The following is a 5,959-nucleotide window of genomic DNA, read 5'->3' as shown; positions in this document are numbered from 1 at the left end:
TGGATCTGGGTTTTCAGTCTTGGTAGAAAGAAACGTCTCACGAGTAAATCAGAAATCCACAATAAAAGTAGCGATATTTCCCAAACCACAATTTTTTTTTAGAATACTTTGACTTTAAATAACTGCTTATTTTTTTTATAAAATCGTGAAAGCACAGCAGCCTATTCAAAAGCTCACACTACTGTTACAGCTTTTTCTGGAGCTCATGCACAGAGAGTCTATTATCGCGTTACTGCCATCCAGTGGAACTAGGCTACATCACATAACATGAGCGCTTTATACAACTCAAGCGTGGCTGCAAATAAATCACTCCAAACATGTATTTTACGATTCATTCTACAGGAGTAATCATACACGATTAATCGACACAGTTTCTGTAACGTTTTAATTAGTTGCTTACGTTTAAGGTAAAAAAGTAGTGCACGGAGAGACACAGCGGTTCCATGGTGTAATGGTTAGCACTCTGGACTCTGAATCCAGCGATCCGAGTTCAAATCTCGGGGGAACCTGAATTTTACATTTGCATCTTTAAAATTTGAGACAGATTAGCATATTTGTACTTTGTGTGAAATCTTAAACGTTTCATTAATTTCTTTCTTTTTTCTTCACATTGTTAAACTTGAACTTACATACAAACAGTGACCACTACACATTATTTACATATACTATTTCCAAAGTCTCCCACACTGTATTCAATTTTCTTTTATAATACAAACTTCTCCAGTTTCCCAGTATAATAATTGCTGATGAGAGGATATTCTTGAAATTCTTTTTCTCTTCTTTATTTATATATTTTTTTTCTAAATTTCATTCAGTACAATCAACAATAAACCAGTTTTATAGATTCAAAAAGTGTTGGTTTAAAAACATGAGCACAAGTAAGCTTTTTCTATGCCGTGGTGGTATAGTTAACTGTGGCAGGTAGTCTGGGTACAGGATTTATAAATATCTGAAATTTGGTCATGTGTATAAAAAATTATAAAATCAGCTTGACATTTCAAATGTTTAAGGTGCCAAGAAAATGCAGCTGGTAAAGTGGGCTATATATCTGGTTCAATCGCCACAATCACTTTCTGAGAGGATTTTAGCATGTTCTGGACAGGCACCAATCCAATCCAAGACTTACTCCCCTAGTGGGTAGAGCTTTGGGCTATCAACCGGAAGATTAGCGGTTCAAATCCAGGCTCTGCTATGTAGCCACTGCTAGGTCCTTGAGCAAGGCCCTTAACCCTGTCTGCTCCAGGGGCGCCGTAAGTTGGCTGACCCTGCGCTCTGACCCCAGCTTCCAACACCAGCTGGGATATGCGAAGAAATAATTTCATTGTACTGTACACCTGTATATGTATATATGACAAATAAAGGATATCTTTCTTTCTTTCTTTCTTACTCACACATTATATGTTTTTGGGAAAAAATATTGCAATAACTTGTTGTGAATTTGCTGTTTAATAAATATAACTGTAATTTGACCATCAATATACAGTACACCCAATCAATTATTATGACTTTAGTATGTTTTTTTTTGAAAATCAAAGAAATAATAAAAACCTGATGAATCCTATTCTTTTATAGGATTCTTTTATTCTTTTTGTAGATTAAACTTTTTGCAATTACAACTTGGAAGCTTGGATAAGTTCCCATTCTCCATGGCAGATCCTCTTCATCAGATTGGAAGCAAGCATCTGTTAACTAGCATGTTTAGGTCGATCCCCAGATGTTCCATGAGGTTTAAGTCAGGGTTTTGGCTGGGCCACTCAAGGTCATTCAAGAAGACTTGCCAAGGCTGTAAGATTTGGGTCATCACTGAAAGGTGAACTGTCACCCCAGTTTGTGTGCGCTCTGAAGAAGGTTTACTTCAGGAATCTTCCTGTATTTGGCTCCATTCATCTGTCTGTTAATTCTAACCAGTCTCACTGTCCATGCCACTGAGAAGTTAGCAAACTCAGAGCAGGTTGCCATATGCCTTTTACTCAACCGTGGCTTTTGCCAGCCTGGAACACTCTTAGATTGACAAATGGATTCTTTTTCACCTCTCTGACCAAGGCCCTGTTTGATCAGATGTCCAATTTGGCTGAACAGTCAACTTTAGAAGGTTCAAGCTACTTCCATTTAAAAATTATTTTAACAATTAACTTTATTCACAGAAGAGGGCTGTACAACACCCATAATAAACAAATTACCCACATAGTGTAAAAGTTTCCAGGTAAATGCAGGGTATTGCTATCAAAAACTAAAGTAACTGAAATAGATTTGCTCAGTTTGGTAACAGTCATAGTGATTGATTCTGTGCATAACTTATACTCAAGTTCAAATAACAACTAATCAAAGAATCCAGTGTAATTTGGCTTGTTCTATTCTCACAGTTTATTCACTTATGGCTTTTAATGCATAATTCATGTGTCCTTACAGAAATGACACTGCAGCTATGGCAAGGGTAAAGATTATTCGAGTACTCATCATCGACATAATCAAATCCAAACATTTTAAAGCCTGTCAATTTCTAAAAGAGAAATTTGAAATAAATGATGCGAACAGTATTAACTTTGTATTTTAAGTTGTAAGACCAATTTACAAAAGTTTGCCTAGACTATTAAAAAAGTATTGTGCTCAAAACAAAAAGAATTCGCAGTTTACATATTAAACACACAGCAATTAGCTAAGTAACTACTACTACAGTATACGTATACAGTAACAATGTAAACCCTAAAAAATAATAATAGTTATGAAGGTAAAGTGAAAATCATAAAAAAGCCACATTAAATACTCTTGAATAAGCTCTTCAGCAGGACTAACAACACTGTACATACAGCATTAATTTAAACATAACTTATCAGGTTTTAAATAAACCAAACATGCAGACATACACCAGAGGTTTCTAAACTGTGGACTGTGGCCCATTTGCAGCCTGCTATACACAAGGTATTGCTCACACCTTTTTTGCTTTTTTTGTACCCTCTACTCAAATAAAATTAAAAATTAGACTTAAATATTGCAGTAATATTTGTACTCACATAAATTAGAAAACGTTATGCTTTCTGTGGTACAACATACAAATTGGAACTGTAATTACTTACATACCTTGTTTTATATGCCTTGAACCACTCAGTTACAAATGTAAAATTGCCATATCTTTAAAAGAAATCATTTGTGCCACAAATACTCCTGGCAACTGTATGGATAATGTTTCTCCAGAACATCCTGTTATCTGTTTTGTTCTTCAGACTTCCTAATGGCTCGTTTTTCTAACTGTATCCCTCCATCTGTGGATCACTTTCCAAATCTTGTGTCAAGAAGTCTTCCTTCATATCATAATACAAAAAATTAAATATTTTATTTATTCGTGCTACATGTTTCATGCCTTAAGAATTGGAATATTTTTATAAATAAAATCATGACCCATGAATTGCGTACCGAGGTCCTATGATGGATCAGTTTCCTTATCATTTAAATTTTTTGGCATTTAGCAGATGCTTTTATCCAAAGTGACTTACAGTAATGTGACAGTATATTGTCAAAGCAATTGAGGGTTAAGGGCCTTGCTCAAGGGCCCAACAGCAGCAACCTGGTGGGGCTTGAACCAGTAGCCTTCTGATTACTAGTCCAGTACCTTAACCACTAAGCTACAACCTCCCTGTCCAGGGAGTGTCACTGTATTGCACCCAGTGATTCCAGGTGATTCTAAACAGGATAAAGCAGGGGAAAAACATTAATAATGATATTTATTAATAATAAATATTTAACTAAAGGAATTGATTAATTGTATGGGTAGCACAGTGGTGCAGTCGGTAGAGTAGGTGCTGCACAGCAACATACACGTCTTGGGATTTCGGTTTTATTTTTGTCTTCAGTCAATGTCTGAGATGAGTTTTGCATGTTTTCAATGTAGGTTTTTTTCTGTGTACTACAAAAAAGGTGCGGGTGGCACGGTGGCTCAGTGGGTAGCACTGTCACCTCACAGAAAGAAGGTCCTGGGTTCGATCCCCAGGTGGGGCGGTCTGGCTCCTTTCTAAGTGGAGTTTGCATGTTCTCCCTATGTTTGCATGGGTTTTCCTCTGGGAGCTCCGGTTTCCTCCCACAGTCCAAAGACGTGCAGTCACGTTAATTGAAGATACAAAATTGTCCATGACTGTGTTGGGCATTAAACTTGTGTACTGATGAATCTCATGTTACGAGTAACTACCATTTCTGTCATGAATGTAACCAAAGTGTGTAAAACATGACATTATAATCCTAATAAATAAATAAACAAAAAAGATGATTTTACTACTTTAAAGTGGCTCTTGGTGTACGTGTGTGTGCATGTGTGTTTGTTGCCCTGCTATGGATCCGTAACCACCTTGGGCCCAATGCTTCTGGGTGGTACTGGACCCACTCTGATCATGTCCATTTACATTTTTACATTTACATTTTCCGCATTTAGCAGATGCTTTTCTCCAAAGCGACTTACACAATGAGCTGAACAAGATGAGCAATTGAGGGTTAAGGGCCTTGCTCAGGGACCCAACAGTGGCAACTTGGTGGTGGCGGGGCTTGAACCGGCAACCTTCTGTTTACTAGTCAAGTACCTTAATCACTGAACTATCACTGCCCTATCAACTATCCAGGACGAAGCAGTTTAGAAAAAAATAAATGTAAAAATATATATTTGTTTTATTAATCTCTAAATGTCAATGGACAGTGGTAACTTAGTGGGTAGAGCTTTGGGCTTTCAACTGAAAGGTGGCGAGTTCGAATCCCAGCTCTGCCATGCAGCCACTGTTGGGCCCTTAAACAAGGTCCTTAACCCCGTCTACTCCAGGGATGCTGTACAGTGTCTGACCCCAGCTTCCAAACAAGCTGGGAGATGTGAAAAAAGAATTTCGTTGTACTGTATATGTATATATGACAAAGGCATTCATTTATGAAGAGGTTTTAGCGCTTTATTTTTAAGGCTTTACACAGCTTTGCTCCGAGCTATATTGCTGACCTTCTCTGTGTTCACTCCACGAGCTCTACGATCTTCTAACCAGCTGCTCTTAGCTATTCCACGTTCTCAAATGAGGTTCAAGGGTGACAGGGCCTTTTCTGTAGCTGCCCCAAGACTCTGGAATAGTCTTCCACTTTTCATATAGGAGTCCCACACAATAGATGCCTTTAAGTCAAATGTAAAGACTCATTTGTTTTCTTTGGCATTTGAGTCCTCTTAATGAATGAGTTTTTATTATTTGTTGGGTTGTCATAGATATCTTTGTTTTAGTGGTTTTATTTGACTTATATGTTGGTGCGTATGTATGTTATTTTGTATGTATGTTAATGATTTGTTAAATGTTGCATAATTGAGTTGTATTTATACTTGATTTTAATGTACAGCACTTTGGTTGACACACGTCTTTTAAATGTGCTATAGAAATAAAGGTGACTTGACTTGACAAATAAGGGCATTCTATGTAACTCACTCTAGATAATGACCAATGCGCCAGGGCAGCACGGTGGCTAAGTGGGTAGCACTGTCGCCTCACGGCAATAAGGTCCTGGGTTCAATCCCCGGGTGGGGCGGTCCGGGTCCTCTCTGTGTGGAGTTTGCATGTTCTCCCCGTGTCCGTGTGGATTTCCTACGGATGCTCCGGTTTCCTCCCACAGTCCAAAAACATGCAAGTGAGGTGAATTGGAGATACAAAATTGTCCATGACTGTGTTCGATATAACCTTGTGTGATGAGTAACTACCGTTCCTGTCATGAATGTAACCAAAGTGTAAAACATGACGTTAAAATCCTAATAAACAAACAAACAAGCAAACCAATGTGCCTAATAACTTGTTCAAAAACGCGTCGTCACAATTGAGACTTTTATTAACACCGTCAGAACAAAATAATTATTTTGTATAAACTTTTCATCATGAAAGGTGTAGTTCTCCCTGTTCTCTAAGCATCAGGACCTGAGGTTCATGTTGGCTTCGTCCTGCGCGTTTGCATCAGCTTG

General features: G+C 37.8%; 1 non-coding gene across 1 annotated transcript; it reads left to right on the top strand.

Annotated features, from left to right (window-relative positions):
• Positions 1-437: 437 nt before the first annotated feature.
• trnaq-cug (transfer RNA glutamine (anticodon CUG)) lies at positions 438-509 on the top strand. The gene has a single exon. It is a non-coding gene; the product is annotated as a tRNA-Gln (tRNA).
• The last annotated feature ends 5,450 nt before the right edge of the window (positions 510-5,959 follow it).

Source organism: Trichomycterus rosablanca, chromosome 10, assembly GCF_030014385.1.
Source record: "Trichomycterus rosablanca isolate fTriRos1 chromosome 10, fTriRos1.hap1, whole genome shotgun sequence".
Taxonomy (NCBI): Eukaryota; Metazoa; Chordata; class Actinopteri; order Siluriformes; family Trichomycteridae; genus Trichomycterus; species Trichomycterus rosablanca.
Note: the sequence above shows the minus strand (reverse complement) of the source record. Positions and strands in the feature narration are given on the sequence as shown.